The sequence below is a fragment of the Lissotriton vulgaris genome, chromosome 2_1 (assembly GCF_964263255.1).
Source record: "Lissotriton vulgaris chromosome 2_1, aLisVul1.2, whole genome shotgun sequence".
In the NCBI taxonomy this organism is placed as follows: domain Eukaryota; kingdom Metazoa; phylum Chordata; class Amphibia; order Caudata; family Salamandridae; genus Lissotriton; species Lissotriton vulgaris.
In genome coordinates, this window is record NC_141687.1 from 1,747,723,690 (window position 1) to 1,747,740,377 (window position 16,688).

The window sequence follows — 16,688 nt, forward strand, 5'->3', positions numbered from 1 at the left end:
CCCAGGCTTACAGCCAGGCCTTAAAGAAGCAGTGATTTCAGTTATTGTCAACAAGTATTCTTGAGCAGGCGGGCATTCGAGTAGCTACCAATGCTAACATACATACCGCACTCTAAACACCCCAGCTTTCAGTTTTTTTTAATCCTTTGTTAGTATTATACGGACATTTATATTCTGTTCATGGCAAATGCTCTTGTGATTCCTAGCACATTGTTTTAAAATGTTTTAATTATTGAAAACAAAATTCTGCGAAAAGTTGATGCTCGTTTTATAGCAACTAGTTTGTTTAATATAAAAGATAATTGAAGCACATTATGGTGGGGTTTTCCTGACTCCTGGAGAGTTGCTTGAGAAAGGTCTTATGCAGGGTGCATTTCTTAATACGAGTGCCTGGCAGTACTCGCATATAGCGCTGCACCGCTAGCGACACTTAAGAGCAAGTTGTGAGCTGACTTGCTTCCATTGTTTAAGAGTACATCAATTCATAAATGTTCGCACATTTTTTACCCAAGAGCCACAATTGAAAGTAAAAGAAACAAAAACAAATCTCTCCACCTCGGAACTTGTGAACAAATAGCTGACTGGAAACATGCAGCTGGGGGTGCTTATCGGCTCTCCCATAGCAACTAGTTTGTTTATTATAAAAGATAATTGAAGCACAAGGACTTACAACCGGATTGACGAATCAGAAGCTAGCATTTAAGACAGACAAGGACAGAAGCCAATGGTAAACATGGGCGGATAGTGGGTTGGGCTTCTATTCCCTACTCGTTAGGTTGAGCGTATACAAGAAGTGTCACAGAGCCACGCATGCGAGCTGGCTGACGCATGACCTAAAAAACAAAACAAACAAAAACAATCTGGAGGTGTAGAATCCTCTTAGCCAACACAGATAAGAAACAAACATTTGCAATGCATTAGGTCTCGCAATGACATTATTTTTAAGCTGTTGACATTGTAAAGAGCAATGCCTTAAAAAAATTAAAAGGCATTGTTATTTACAATACTAAAAGCAACACCTCTTGCATTGCATAGCATAGCACGGTGTCCGTAAAGATGGCGTCGCGCTGAATAAAGTAAAAAAAAAAATTGTTTTGGGGAACTGAGCGCATTGGCATAGCCCATAGGCCTCACTTTTGGGACCTTATAAGTTTTTAGCTATGCAGCAAAATATCCTTGGTGCAACACCATCAACTGTTGCATGGCTAAACACTTATACAGTCCCAAAGGCGAGACCTATTGGCTATGCCAATGCTTGTTTTACTTTCTTTTCACGCCTACAAAGGAGCTCTTCTGCGGTCCTCCCCACATATCCTTCTCTGCCCCCACCCTCAACATTTTCCCCTCTCCCAAAATGCGTTTAATTAACTCCCAGCTCTTATCCACTCACTATCTTAGCTGGTAAAAACATTCTTTAAACACAAATGTTGTGACTGACATCTGACAATTAATTAACCAACCAACCAACACCACCCCCTCCTGCCCGAAGATGAGAAACCCCTGATTTAGGAGCAGATAAAAAAGATGTTTAATGTGACAGAGGCAACATAAATTCCTCCAAAGTGGCACGAAAAGCTGCCAGTCAGAGGGCAAGTGCCCACCTGTCGGGGCTGTACTGAGAGCGCCTGGGGGCAGGCGGTGGGGGAGGGGTGGTGGCAGACACCCATCTGCGCCGCTCGGAGGACATCTCAATGAGTTGCTAATTAATTCTCATTGAGGTGTCTGGGATCGGATGGTCACCATAAAACATTATAACATTTCTGTTTTTCTGGATCTGAGAATTTTCTGGACAAAATCTGCAGGATTTATTTTCTGAGTACTTCCTCACTCTCTCCTTCGCATTTCTCTTGGAGCCACGGAGCCCATACAACCTTACACCATTCACTTGTGTAAGGTCCCTTCGTAGCCACTCATGGTGTCCGTCCCCTTAGCCCCACTTCTGTCCTGAGGAGGACCCCGCCAGCAAGGGTTGGAAGAACCTACACGCATACAGGGGTCAAAACGTCGACATGACACTTCAATAATGCCAATCTCTTCAACAGTACTTGCTTTACTGTGAACTTTTGTGTTACATGGCCGAAAAATTGTGTACAGATGTTATGTACTGTGACAAAAAAATAATTTTTTGTTTTTTAGCATGTGAATAATATATGCCCGAATGTTTGATTGTGATATTCATCACCGCTTATAATTTATTAACCTCACTACCTCACTTGAATCACCATCCTTCCTCTTCCCCCCCCTGGGCACTTCAATGATGATGTTTTTATAAAGATGTCTGTCCTTTAATGTCTTTCTTACAAACTGTAAGCTACGTTCAGTGTGATTAAACAACACTGTAGCATATATTCCTGTTATGATTTCTTAATTTAAATATTATCATATCTTTTCCATTTGACACTGTTTTGATGTTCTAATACTGGGATCACATTGATATATACTGTCTTTTACCCAAGTCCCAGGGATTTTGGGGTTACCCTTTCTTTGCAACCAGGATTTCAACAAAGGCCACAATCTCTAGGAAGAGGCCAACTAAGCTCAGCGGTATAATGCACCTCCTGTAGTGATCTGTGTATGACGAGCAGGTCACAAGTCCCGCTCTCTCGGCATGGTTCAACCCTTAATCCTGGAGGTTTATGGCCGGAATGGTGACTGGAGACTCGGGATACTTTGTTCTAATCCTGCCCTCCCACCACTTCACCATAAATGTGTGATCTTGAGCAAATCACTATTCCCTATTATCTTTGTTTTCTTGCTTGGTACAGTTTACAAAAGCTTGGAAACGCAAAGAGAGTTGATACAAAGGGCTTCAAATAAACCTCTACGTTAAGATAAAACGAGTACTGATGAGCTAATCGATAGTAATTCCTAAATGGGTAATTGTGTGCAGAGGGCCCATCAGACTCCAGGGACCAGGTGCCACTACCACCCTTGCTGCGCTACAGACAGCTGGGGTCCTGTTCACCCTACACCCCCACCCCGTTCCTCCTGGCACACAAAAAAACCTTAGGTAATGTTAAGTGGGTAAAGTCCAACTGGTGCTCTCTGATTGCCAGTGATCGCCTCCCTCTCCCGAATCAGATAAGCTGCTACTGTGTGTGTGTGTGTGTGTGGGGGGGGGGGGGGGGGGGAGGCATTAATACATGCTAATTGTCGCCTGTGTCTTTTGAAAGGTAGCATTGATTACTGGCACATGTAATATCACCTTTTAAAAGCTCTTCAGCTATAAATTACCGTTCCTTGACTTGGCAAGCAGAAGTGCGCTGTGTGAGGACAGGTGCCAGCTTCCTCCGTCTTCTGTGAATCGAAAGATCTTCTAGAGAAAGCAGTGAAACTGTTGATAATTCTTGCAACCAGTGTAGTTCATGCAACCAGTGTAGTTCTTGGCCCAAGAGCAGGTGCATTCACCCCTGTAAGCGAGAGGTGAGTTATTAGTAAATTGCGCAACTGCTGCTGTGGGACGACAGGAAAGTGATAGTAAGAGTATGTCATTGCACATAGACTGATGAAGTGCTGAATACTGTAGACCAGTGGTTCCCAAACTTTTGACTCCTGAGGACCCCCATTGAGTCACCACTGGAAGCCGGGGACCCCCAAGTAATTTGTAGGATTTACATTTCAAACATTAGAACAGTAATTCGGATGAATTGAACACAAGTGTGCACACGAAACAAATACTCAAATTACTAATGATTTAGGGGCGTATTTACAAGCCCCTATCACCATGGGAACATCACCTTTTGATATGTTCCTGTGGAGATAGGGGCTTTGCTTTATTTACAAGGCAACGTTAAGCCACTTAACGTGTCTTAACGGTGCATTGTAAATAAGACCCCCTTTCATCCAATGCTTAGCGTGAAAGATGTGGGAAGTGGGTGTTGCGGTCGGCGTTTCCCCTGCAACACCCATTGATTTTGACGGTGTCCCCTATGTACAAGAGCAGCGTAAATGGGAAGCAGTGCCAAAATTAAGACCAGGGAAAACCTGGTCTGAACTTGGTGAAACAAGGAGAAATGCTTCATTTCTCTTTGTTTTTGCAAAATGCCTTGGATTGTTTATGTTCAGGAAGGTGACCCTTCCTGCACATCAACAACCTTTAAAAAAATTACATTTTGTAACTTCCATGTGTGATGCATTAAGCAGCACACATAGAAGTGACAAAATTACATTTCAAGATTGTTTACGTGCAGGAAGGGGGACCTTCCTGTACATAAACAATCTTCCCATGTTAAGTATAGTGCCAGTGCAGGGGAAACGCAGGGCTGCACCATATTCTTGTAAATATGGTGCAGCCCTGCGTTTCTGAAGTGGCGAAGTTTGCTGTTAAGCCAAGGAGGCTAGTAACACTCTCCGCCCCTACTGTTGTATTTTATATTGAAAGAATTTGCAAGAAAACGAAAAAAGTTAATGGGAAGGTTGGTGCTGCATCTCCGTGACTTTTCAATGGTTGGCTTTATTTTGCAGTACAAGGCTCCTGCCAGGGCCAGACTGGACACCCAAAGCAGCCCTGGCAAATGATTTCAGACCAGTGCCCATACGGTGCACACCAAGTGCAGTGATTGAGCTTGACGCCTACAAAGGGGGCTTTGGGAGGCTCGCCCCTTCAGAAATTTAGAAAACAAGGGTGCATTCTACAACACATTTATCATTATATATTGACTTGTATTAGCTTTTAAATAATAGTAAACGAAGAACTGACTATGCACAAGAATACGACAATCTTTCTGGGGGTTCTTCAATGATTCCCCCACTATCACCCTCCAACAGTGCCTCTCATCGCTCCATACCCCCTCTGTCACATGTATTTAATTTCTTATAGCATCTCTCATACCATTGTAGGATGTCAGAGCACTTTACATCACACACATATAGAGACAGTGAGCCATATGTGTCAAACAGTGTATAGAAAATGTTACATAAGGCAAAGGGGACTACAAGGTGTAGAATTCACATGTCATTCATACTAGTAGGCATTTTTAAAGAGTGCTGGTCTGGAGAAGCACAAACTCAGGATTCAGAACATAACCAGTGGCTAGCATTGGCTTTAACAAGAAAAATGTTTTTCAACCCAAATAAACCTTTCTAGAAGCATCAGGATAATGAAAGACTGAGAAAAACATAAATCACTAACTTGTACCTTGCAGTTTGCAAGCAGCTGATTGATGACAGTTTATTGATCACTGTGCTAGATTACGATTGCCACTTATGAACTGCACTGTAACAAAAGAATCTCTCTGACAAAAGCAGTAACCCACTGACCTATGTATATAAAATACTATTTTTGAAAATGCATGGTACACGTTCTTTGCAGTAGGCATATTAACCCTCTGTGCTACATTTCTTCAGTCAAAGCTGCCACCAGACAAAACTCTCAAGTCTCTCCAGCAGGGACATTAATCACTGTTGTTATCTTGACACGTTTATTGTTCTTTGAACACTGCTAATTAAACAAGATGCTTTGCAGTGCTTTTAAATCTGCTGCCTGCGGACCCCCTGGGAATGTGACAGGGACCCCTGGGGGTCCGCGGACCACAGTTTGGGAAACACTGCTGTAGACAACAAAATGGAGGAGTGCCCCCTAGAGGTCTTTGCAGAGAAATCCTCTACAACAAAAAGAAGTTCAATGGTGCACGATGTGCCCAACCTGTTAGAGGATGCAGAAAATCCTTCTATTTAGAAGAAGACCCCTCACTCACCAACCTAGTTGGTGACATGCTTCATCATCGGGGTCCCACCCCGAAGGCCGAGTGCCAACAGGGTGTCGTTCGACACCTTATTACAGTGGAGCGGGTATTTTCTCTTTTTTATATGTGCAGTGCTAGAAATACAGTGAGTGATTTAAAAAGGGGCCAACGCTACTCACTCGTGGACTTTATTCCTGAGTGATTGGACACCCTATTAAAAGAACTGTGACACCTGTGTCTAATTAGGTAGGCTTCGGTGTTCAAGAAGTGTGGTGTCTTAAAATCGCAACGTGTGTTATGTGATTAAAATACAGGTCTACATGTTTCAACCATCTTGCAATTGTCGGTTTTCGTCTGGACCAATATAAAAGACCTGGGTGGTGCACACACGCTAAGGCGTGCCCTGCCCTCGGTCTATGAAACAACTGGAACCACAAACTTGTGGCCCGAAACAAAATTGTAGAATAGTCTTCTCCCGTGTCTGGAAGAAAAACTCAGAGCTCTGTAATTGTCAGCTCAATGGGCGTCTGGGTTCCAAGAGCGGAATGCTCACGTGGCTTTTTCCTTGCGGTATTGTAACCTACTTGGTCGCCTTCGCGGAGCCCCGGTGGTATTAACCGTCTCTCCGTGCTGTAGCCGAGGTTATACTCAATCTCCTGACTTCGACTTTAAAAATAAGAATAAAAAAAGTGCTGAATACTGTGCCAGCTTCGGCAAATCTTCACATAATAGCTGCATATGGAATGGTAAAAGAGTTCTATTGGTGTTATTTGTTTCTCGGCACCCTCCACTTTTCTAGGGCCAAGCGACTCTTTTAATGTGTGTACTGCACTTAAAATGCACTTTAAAATACACTGCTTAATTAAAGGCCTTTTAAAGACGTGTGAAGTACTCCGGTGCGGATGCGATAAGACATACGCCAGTCCACAGCAGTTCAACAAGCATCGATCTCTTGTCTTTATGTGGCCATGTGTTTCTAATTAGAAACACATGGCCCCATAAAGATAAAAAAGTGCTTTGCGACAGCCGCAAAGCAGAAGACCCTATCTGGATCGGCCGGATGAAAAGGAGAAATGGCAGAGGCACCAAAACCCCATTTCCAATGGCAGTTCACCGTTTAGCATAAACGGTGACGCTAGCCAATGGAAATGAGGGGTAGGGCTTCAAGCCTCTTTCTAAAATCTGATCTTTTACAAAATCTCTCACCCAGGGAGCAGCGCTTTGCAGTGCAACGCCAGGCGAGACCTAGAAAGGAGTATTTTGGTGAGCAGCCAACAAAGACAAGAGGATCTAGGCTGATGCTTTGTTAACTGCTGAAGAAAGAAGAGTGGACATATAGATTTTGGAACTCAAGAACTACAGCACCAATCGGAACACCCAATACAGCATTGCAAACTACAGTATCAGCAGATGGTCATAGGCTATACAGCAGCCCAACATATACATTAGAAGGGGAAGAGAACGTTTTGTGAAAAGTAGTCCGTTGTGGGTGTGTGCGTTGTGGGATTCGGCAAAAGAGAAGCGTTCTGTGTGGGACTAGCGTTCCAATACGAGTGGGCGTGTCCTTTAGCATTGTTGTGGGCGTTGGACGTTGACGCGATGTTGTGCGTCTAAGTGGCGTAGGCTGGAGCGGCCAAACACGTTTGGGGATGGAGCGAACACACACGTGAGCATATTGCAGGGGCGTAGGCTGGAGCAGCCAAACACGCTGGAGCGGCCAAACACGTTCGGGGATGGATCGTACAGCGGAAAAACACGTTCGTGGCTGGAGCGTGTTAAGGTACAGTGGCGTCGCCTACAGCATGCCTGGACAACGTCGGGACGGGCTTCTATGCATTCATAAACTTTTACAGTTTTGGATAAGATGTCTGGTAATAAAACCCACCAACACTAAGACCATTACACAGTCCCACAGCACACTGCATCTAAATCAAAACACAACTTGCAATCCTAAATCTAATGCTTGGCTGCCTTATGTAAAGTGATTCTTCACACACACGACAGAGCAGCTCGAGCCGTGCAGAGTGCATTCTGATTCTACACTAGGCAGTTCGGGCTGGACTGTTCCCATTGGGCGCAGGGTCAATACTGATTTGAATATGGCTGGGACCAAACTGGAATGGCATGATGAGCAAAACAACGATGGTTTTAGGCCCAGATCTCTGTACTGGGGTGAATGTATGACATTGTTCTGCATTATGTCCATCAATTGTTCTTTTTTCATATTCTGTCAGCAGCTTAAGATATGCACTGTTTCTTGTGCAATCCAGGCTAAATACATATGCAATTTAACATGAAGAGCGGCAGACGCTGACCTCCTTTTGCCTGCCAGTGCACTTTTCCAGAAGCAGCAGCTGAAGTTGCTTTTTGTTGCTGCATTAGGTATAGAAACACTAGAGGCAACGGAACAGAAGGCTGGGGAAAAACGAGCAGCATAATAGGCACGCCACCATTTGAAAACACTGTTTGACATTAACTATAGAGCACAGGAAAAGAGTAAAAGGGCAACATTAAAAACGAGCCACAGCGTAGAGCTCAAGCACCCAGTAGACTAGCATGGCTAAACTCACCGTCTGTCTCCCTTGAGCCACCGCATTCTTTCCAACAAATTAATTACAGTTGGGTGGCATGCATGGACCATTCTCTGCCTCACCCTAAAAGTCTGAGTTCAGCAGGGGCACCTTTCACCACCGCAGTCTTGCTAGCAGTGCATTGTATTGTAATACGTGAATCAGGACAGAACTCAACATAGGAAGTAAGACGCGACTACAGTGAAATCATCCTGGGAGAAGGGGTGTGGCTGTTCGTTTTTAGCACCGCAAGTCTTTAGCAAACGATACTACATACGTGCCGTTTTGTAAAAAATATATTTTGGGTTGGAGACAGTGTAAATTGTAAGGCGGTGACAGTATTATGATCATTTCCATGGCTGTGGTGATTCATGAACAGTCAATCCCACACATCTCCATTCCAGCAACTTCCTAATTTCGATTCTTAAAAGCTCTGATCTCATTAGAAAGTTATGCACTTCGGTGTTTTGTTGCAAATAGTGTTCCACGTCCTGAAACTTGTCTCCTTTTGTGTTGCAGTGCAACCTGTCTTCCCCGATCAAGCTGAGAGTGTTCTCTTCCTGGTCTTGTCTTTAGCAGTCCTTTCTGCCTCGCTCCCTTCTTCACCCTTCACTTCCGGTCTACCTCGCCTTGATTTCCTCCTGCTGTTCTCTTCTTTCTTCCTCCTCCAACGCGTAACTAAGGCTGCTTCATGGCATTCACATGTTGTTTTCTCCTCTTTGCTTCACTTTCGTATCTTTAAACTCACACCTTCTTAAACTGTAGTGAATGGACTGTATGAGGAGGGCTGGCCTTAGAATGGTGCGACCGGTGCAGCTGTACCTGTCAATGACCTTGGTTGGCGCAGTGTTTAGAAATTACTACTGTGTTTAAAAGACCCTTCTGCAGACAGAGTTCATTGTTTTGACCCGCAGTTTTCAGGCAACAGTTCTCCCTGGAGACCAGAGACAGCCGGGGAAGCTTCGGGGAGAAGGGCAGGTTCAAATAGCAGTGTCTCCTGCTCCGAGGCAGGCTGCCGCACAACCCTCGCTCTCCGTACGTCTAGCTCTGCTGAGAGGAAGGCTGGAGCCTGCTAACTGATTCGAAGGGGTAGGGAGAGCAGAGAGTGGGGTGGAAGAGAGGTGAAAAGACAACAATAAAAGCAAAACAAAACCAGTGCGGGCTCATGAAACGGGCACCGCGCTGATAGAATATGCCCACAATTATTTAAAACAAGTGACGGGCTGCTTGGAAAGTGAAAGCGCGCATGGTGCTCTGAATATTGAAAGCATGTCATGCCAGCAGTAGGAAAAACTCATTAAAGAAAGTAGTGCTTACAGACTAAATAAGACATACCGTGTAACAAAAGTAAAAGGGCCAGTAGCTATAGGAGGTTACAAATGAAGACAAGACGGTACTAAGGAGAGACTAACAAGCCAATTACTGAATCAGAAGCCTGCATTTACTTAGGAGAAAGACACAATCCAATGAAAAATATGGGCGGAGAGTGGGCAGATCTTCAAGTCCATACTCTAATACTGCTTGCCTCGCAGGGCGGCGCATGCACGCTGACTCTAGGCTCGACCTAAGAAAAGGTCAAGCGCACTTTATAAAATAAATAACTAGGGTGAAAACTGAATACCCAGAAATCATGAGACTGGACAGCAATGAATTACATTTTTATTAGATACATTTGCTCTATATACTGTATATATTAGCTTTGAGATTTGGTCAGAATATATGCGATCTGCTTCTGAAGGTCTTCACAACATTAGCAATTTGCCATACACTGACAGAACGTGTAGAGGTAAGATGCAGAGCATGATAAAGAGAGGATACGGCCAGAGTTTTGAATGCATTCTTATCAGAGTAGGCCATAGGGCGCATTAGAATCAGTGTAGTGGGCCCAAGTTTCTTGGCCCTGGCTGCTTTTGTTTACTAGCTGTTAATAGTGCCTTTTGTTCTCTGAAGAACGTCTGCCTTGCAGGCTAGAGAGTAGACATTCTGAGAATCATCTGTTTAGCTCTCCCCTGGCCTTTGTTAGCTTCATCAATTGGTCTGTTAAATTTATGGTAACTTCTTTTCATAGTTGCCAACATTTGAAGAAAAATCCCTGGGACACTTTGCAGCACAGGGCTGCTGCAGATGGAGAATTCTTGTTTGCGTACTGTACCTGTGTGTAATAAAGAGGAACAGTTTCTGAAACAATATTACCCAGGACTGTCCCTGCAAAAATGGGACAGTTGGCAACTATGTCTTTTGCGTGCTCTTGAGGTGCCCAGTTAGATAGTGATCTACTTCCTGTCTCCTTTTCAGAGTTGCTGTTATAGAGTGTTAAGCTGATATTGTAACATTGTAGCTGTCTATAATTTGAGTGCTTGGTTTGGTAGTGATTTCTTCTTGTCTCCTTCACAAGCAAAAATGGTAATAATATTAAACTGCATGGCACAATTGACTGACTTGCTAATAAAATAAAACCTATTTGCTAAAATAGCACATGTTTTTTTAATTGAAACATTTTAGTATAAGGTCATGGTGGCCATTTTTAGGTGTTTTCTTTTTTTCATTTTGTGGTATATGTTTGCAATAGAAATGTAGCTATAGCACCAAGGGTAGCCCTGCAGGTTTTGCCAGTGCATGTTTTTCGCTTTGAGGAACATTCTCTAATTTAAAAAAATACATTGCAAGCTAAACACACTATTCTAAAGCCTGCTTGTTGAGCAGCTTTTTAGTGCCTGAAGGAGGTAAGGAGATCTCTCAATACACAGCTTAAAAGCGAGATCACACTGAAAGAAAATGTTTGATATCACCATTCGGAGTTCTGGAGAGGCTCAGCAATTGATACGCCCAGCCGTTCTTCAAACATTACTTAAAATTCTGTTATTCGATACACTCATTTCTACAAGAGTCAGCACATAGTACAATTATGTAAACCTAGGAAATTTGACGTATAAAGCAGGTTTGTACATCAGATAAGGATGGAATCGCTATTAGCATTTTTCATCTTTGAATCAGTACTTGCAGTGGAAGATTATCTTCCATGGGAGAGTACTTTATTGTTTTTTACTGTGTTTGTATTTGATGTAGGAAGCATGGGTGGTGAGAAGAAGAAATTTACAAGAGGAAATATACTGATGTCTGAAGATCCCCATTGGTGACCAGGTACTTATATGTTGCTGAAAGTGAGTAATTGCCATTGATCAGTCTCTTGTACTATTTAGCATATGTGACCCTGTAGTGAGAGTTTCTAATCCTGGACAAATCCCAGTGACTTAACATACAATTAAATGCTTGCATCCAAGAGGGTGTGAGCTAGTTAATAATCAGAATATGCATCAAGATGATGCCTCGCAAAATCATAAAAATGTTACTAGACCTGCTGGTCTAGTAACTTGAATAATCTACTCGACCTAACTATTATGAACTTGACCCATAAGCTGGTCTCAAATTGTGTGATCCTAGGCAAATATTTTATTATCTGGAGCCGCTTTTTCTCTTTATGATCTGATATAAAAACACCTTCATATATGAGAGTTCAGAATTTCTGCTGTACAAAAAAAACAATTTCTTTTGATTTAATAGACTAAACGTTTGCTTCATGTATAATAAGGATCAAGTCCATGTATAGGGTATACATCACCCCTGACTTGCTTCTTAGTTTACTAATAGCATTGTCATCAGGGCGGGGGCAGAAATATTTCTCAGTTCATATTCAAAAACTCACTTTTAATAAATATATTACTAAAGCATTATGTGATAGTGCACTGTCATTTACAGACAGCACATTGTCCATTGAAATGGCCACAGACGTTCACACTAACATGCAGTTTTACTGATAAAACTATATAATGTAGAAACGATGTTTGGAAATTGGATTTCAGCAAAACTAGGTATAATTTGCAAATCTCCAAGTAAATTGTTCTGATTTGTTTTCATCCAATAAACATTTTTTTTCACAAAAATGTGTCTTCATAACTACTGAAATATATTTTGAAATATTTGTATTGTTCACTTATTAGCTATTTCAATGTTGTGTTACAAAAGACTGACATTTCAGCAGCCGAGCATGGCGGTCGCTTGCTAGGAGTGCTCCGGACTCGAGCCTCCTAAATCCTGATTTATATATGCCAACAGTATAAGCGGAGGCCTGCAGCTGCGGTGTGTAGCAGTGGGGTCGCACCCGGACACTCCGTGCTAGCCACGCGGTCAAGAAGGGGTGAGGTGTGCCAACATCGCTGAAGCTGCGCGGTGCGCGACGAAGTGGTGCGGCTGCCCGGACTGATGATCCAACGCCGCAGGTCCTAGGTACTGATATCCTGGGGTTGGCGCCGAGGTATTGGATGGCGAAGATGTCGGGACATATCGCTGACTTTGCCAACCGCTCCTAGGTCGAACCTGCACATACGGACACAAGATACGAGTGAGGTGGCGCCTGTGACGAGACACCGGGTCGCGAATCTATGCGAGCCCAGGGATGAGTCGGGGCCTACTTTCCGAGTGATGATCCCGGTGGTACATATGCCGAGACGCGGTGTCTAACGCATCGCAGCCTGGTGAGAGAGGCGGACAGTACAAGCAGAAGACCGGGGCTCCACTCCCTGTGTGTGCGGTGTGGGAACTGGGCGAACAGTAAAGCCGTGGATAGGCGGGCATGCCCTGTGACGTTGGCGGCCATTTGCAACTAAGCTGCATGTTGACCTGGGACCGGAGCTGTAGGAAAAAGATTGCTACTTCGTTTCCTCCCTGAAGTGATTGACCAGAGTGGCAGAGGGTCGTCACACGCTACTTGTGTTCTGGAGAGTGGGGAACGGAGTATAGTGGGCTTCGCTAGGCCCACGAAGGAGGCTCTACTTTGTTCATATCCCTGCATTAATACTTGCATGTCCTTTAGAAAAACCGCTATGGACATACCTCGTGTTGCTGTACCGCATCGTTGAGCCTGGATGAGCCCATAATGTGCGTAGCGTTCATGCGGGTGTGATCTTCTGGCAGTTGACCTAACGACTCCATTATCCTTACCCTTGCCACCGGACGGGACGGGGGAGAGGTCCCTGAAGTAACATTGTCCAGTGTGCTGCAAGACGCTGGAGTGGACATTTGCCCTACTAGAGATTGCTGTTGTGCCAGAGGGGGACTATAGAAAGCGAAGGGCCTCTTGTGAGCGCAGTCACTGCATGCAGGGGTCAGGTACAGCCTGGCAGATTTGATACCTCCACAAAGACGAACGGCTGAGAAGGATTTTACGTGTGTGTGACGTGCCACACTTTTTTGTGGAACTTTCTTGTTTCGTATCTTTACTCTAGTGCATACTTACATCAAGAGCAATGGGCAAGGTAGGACGTGCCAAACCGAAGCAGCAGGAACAGTGTGATGCGGACCAGTCCCAACTAGGTCTTGGTGGTACGGACGTGGTGATGAGCTCAGGATATGTCCCCCGACTAAGGAATCTAGCACGGAGGATAAGCTGGACCTTATTCTGAGAGAGATACGCGACACACGGAAGGCACTCGAGCTTCAAATAGGGTCCCTCTCCACAAGACTAAACTTACTCAGAGCAGACCATGTCAAAACGGCGGAAACAGTGAAAGAGCACGGAATGTCACTGGCGGAGCTGACTCCTGAACAAAGGCAAACGGAGACAGATGTGAAACAGCTGCAAACACAAGTGGCCACTTTACTGGAAAGGGTGGAAGATGCGGAAGGGAGGGCACAAAGGAATAACATTCGGCTGATTGGCCTGCCGGAGAGAAGTGAGGAACCTGATGCAGTAGGGTATATGGAGCAGTGGTTTAGAGACCATGTCACGGCAGAGGGGCTCTCCTCACAATATTGCATAGAGTGGGCGCATAGAATACCTACTGGGATGCCAAAACCGGTCGCTCCTCCAAGATCCCTCATCGTAAAGTTATTGAACTACCGCGATCATGATGTCCTACTGCAAAAAGCCAGGATGGTGGCACCGATCAACTTCGAGAATGCGAGGATTTCTTTATTCCCGGATTACACGATGCTTGTACAGAAATAAAGATCCTCCTTTATGGCGGTGCAACGGCGACTTAGGGATCTGAAGCTACAGTATGCCTTATTGTTCCCTGCAAGGCTCAAGGTAATACATGAACACAAATCATATTTCTTTGATGTTGAGGACTGGCTGGAGGTAATGGAACTTACCAACGCTGAAGAAAATGCTGCGCTCATGGAGGAGAGCCTGAAGTCCTTCGAACGTACCTCGACTGGGCGTGGGGGCCATCAACTGCGGAGGAGATATGGACGTACACAAGTTACATCGCAACAGACACAAAAGACCAAACAACAGGCGGTGTTGGCCACTGCGACCTTCACGAATGCGCCAAAGAGGATCACTAAATACTCCACGGAGGAAGAGGACTCATACGGATCGGAATATGAGGGCAGTGTGGCTTTGTTTCCTTCGGCGACTCCACAGCTGATCACAGACATGTTTGGGTGATGGTCGCACACAAGTATTGTAACCTTTCTGTTGTATTCTCCCACCGTAGCTGCGCTAGCTTAGGCTCCTTCCCTAGATAATATGACTACTTTATTTTAGGCACCATTTGTTAGTGCTCTTGCACCCGTAGAAGCTCAACCTAGCTGATATCTGATACAAGGTGCCATGTGCGGAGTGCAGGCGCAACCCCCCCATATAGTGAAGGCGCTATGTCTGTTACCTTTTTGTTTTCCTTTTGTTTATTCAATTATTGTGTTAATTGAAGATGAAGTTGTTGTGGGTTTTGGTCTGATGCAGTTCTCAGATTGGACCGAGTATTTGGGGAATGGAGGGGGGGCACGTGCTTGAAATGTCTACCATTGTAGTTAGGATGGTCTGCCGATCTGCTAAATTGTATTTTTATGCAATATGTTTAATGTCACGATGTATACTCTAGGGACATATACAATTATAACTTGGAATATAAGAGGTATGGGTACAATACATAAACAGCACAGTATACACACCCAATTGCAGCGTCGGAGGGCGCATATAGTCTACTTGCATGAGTCACACATGATAGAAAATGAGGTAGTGAAACTCTGAAAGAAATGGAGGGGGCAAGTGTTTTCCACCCTCTTCTCTAATTATGCCAGAGGTGCCACGATCTGGATAAGGCATGGGGTGCCTTTTGTTGCGCAGGAACAGAGAGTGGACACATTGGGTAGATATGTGCTGGTCAAGTGGACGTTGGATGGGCAATTGGTAATCTTGGGGCATTTTTATGCACCCAATTACGATCAAGACCAATATTGGAACACGTTGAGTGGGGCACTAGCGGGCTGGGAGGCATACCCACGGATATTGGGAGGTGATTGCAATGTAGTACTAGATGTATCACTAGATAGGTTGCACCCACCAGTACAGGGCACTGGGGTACATAAACAAGCTGAGGCACTACTAAGATGGACAGAGGGGTGGGGCTTACATGATGTCTTCCGTATGCGTCATCCGCTCCATTGGGAATACTCATATTATTCCGTGGTGCACGATCTCCACACGAGAATAGATAGGCTGCTCTGCTCCAGCGGGATAGCGATGCAGGTGACTAATTCCACTTATCTTCCCAAGACCATCTCAGATCATAAGCCCCTGGAATCCATCATCACATGGGGTAGGATACCCACACCTGTCCCAACGTAGCGCCTCTGGCCACAACTTCTGGAGGATCAAGTATTCCGGAATACCCTTTCTACCACTATCGAACACTACTTCATCGACATTAGTGACACGGCTACGAATAGACTGATTGAATGGGACGCATTTAAGGTGGTGGTACTAGGGGAAGGCTATTGGTACGACGGTGGGAGCAAGGCAAGAACTGCATAAATCACTGATAGAGGTGGAGGAGACATTGAGCAAGCTAGAAATAGAGGCAATTATGGTTGCGGAGAAAAAAGCCGCCCTACAAGAGGCGCGAATCCGTCAAGCGGAACTGTTAGAATCTCTGAGTGTCATCGACTATGCGGCAAACACGAAACATAACCACAATGAGGCTGAGAAGGCAGGTGCGTTATTAGCTCGCATTATACGCGACAGCCCCCAACCAGTGGCTATACCTCGGATTATCACAGATACTGGGGACATAGTTTCCGAGCAAGGAGGGATTAATGCGGCGTTTCGCAACTATTATGCCACATTATATGGGGTGCCTAATTACTCTGACGAGAAACAAATAGTGGATTTTTTTGTCCACCCTAACCTGCCCGACAATTCCAGAGGCGCTGCGAAAGGGACTCCTAGGACCCATTACACCACAGGAGATCAGAGTGGCGATGAATAGGCTGCCACGCAACAAAACACCTGGCCTGGATGGGCTTCCCATTGAGTTTTATGACACATATGCAGAGGTACTGGTGCCCAGATTAGTGGATCTTTATAAAGAGGTATGGGAAAAGGGCTTTTTTCCAATTGCGACGGCCCAAGCCCTGGTCATTACACTGCCAA

At 44.7% G+C, this 16,688-nt stretch overlaps 1 protein-coding gene across 4 annotated transcripts in view; it reads left to right on the plus strand.

The window, feature by feature from the left end:
- The window catches only part of PIDD1 (p53-induced death domain protein 1), a 202,771-nt gene that overhangs the window by 745 nt on the left and 185,338 nt on the right, over positions 1–16,688 (plus strand). For 2 of the 4 annotated variants that reach the window (XR_015308514.1, XM_086957757.1), the window contains exon 2: positions 11,321–11,415. The gene's annotated coding sequence lies outside the window, so the exon portion shown is untranslated. The remainder of the gene's footprint in view (positions 1–11,320; positions 11,416–16,688) is intronic. The other 2 variants (XR_015308515.1, XM_086957759.1) reach the window with 1 other exon arrangement.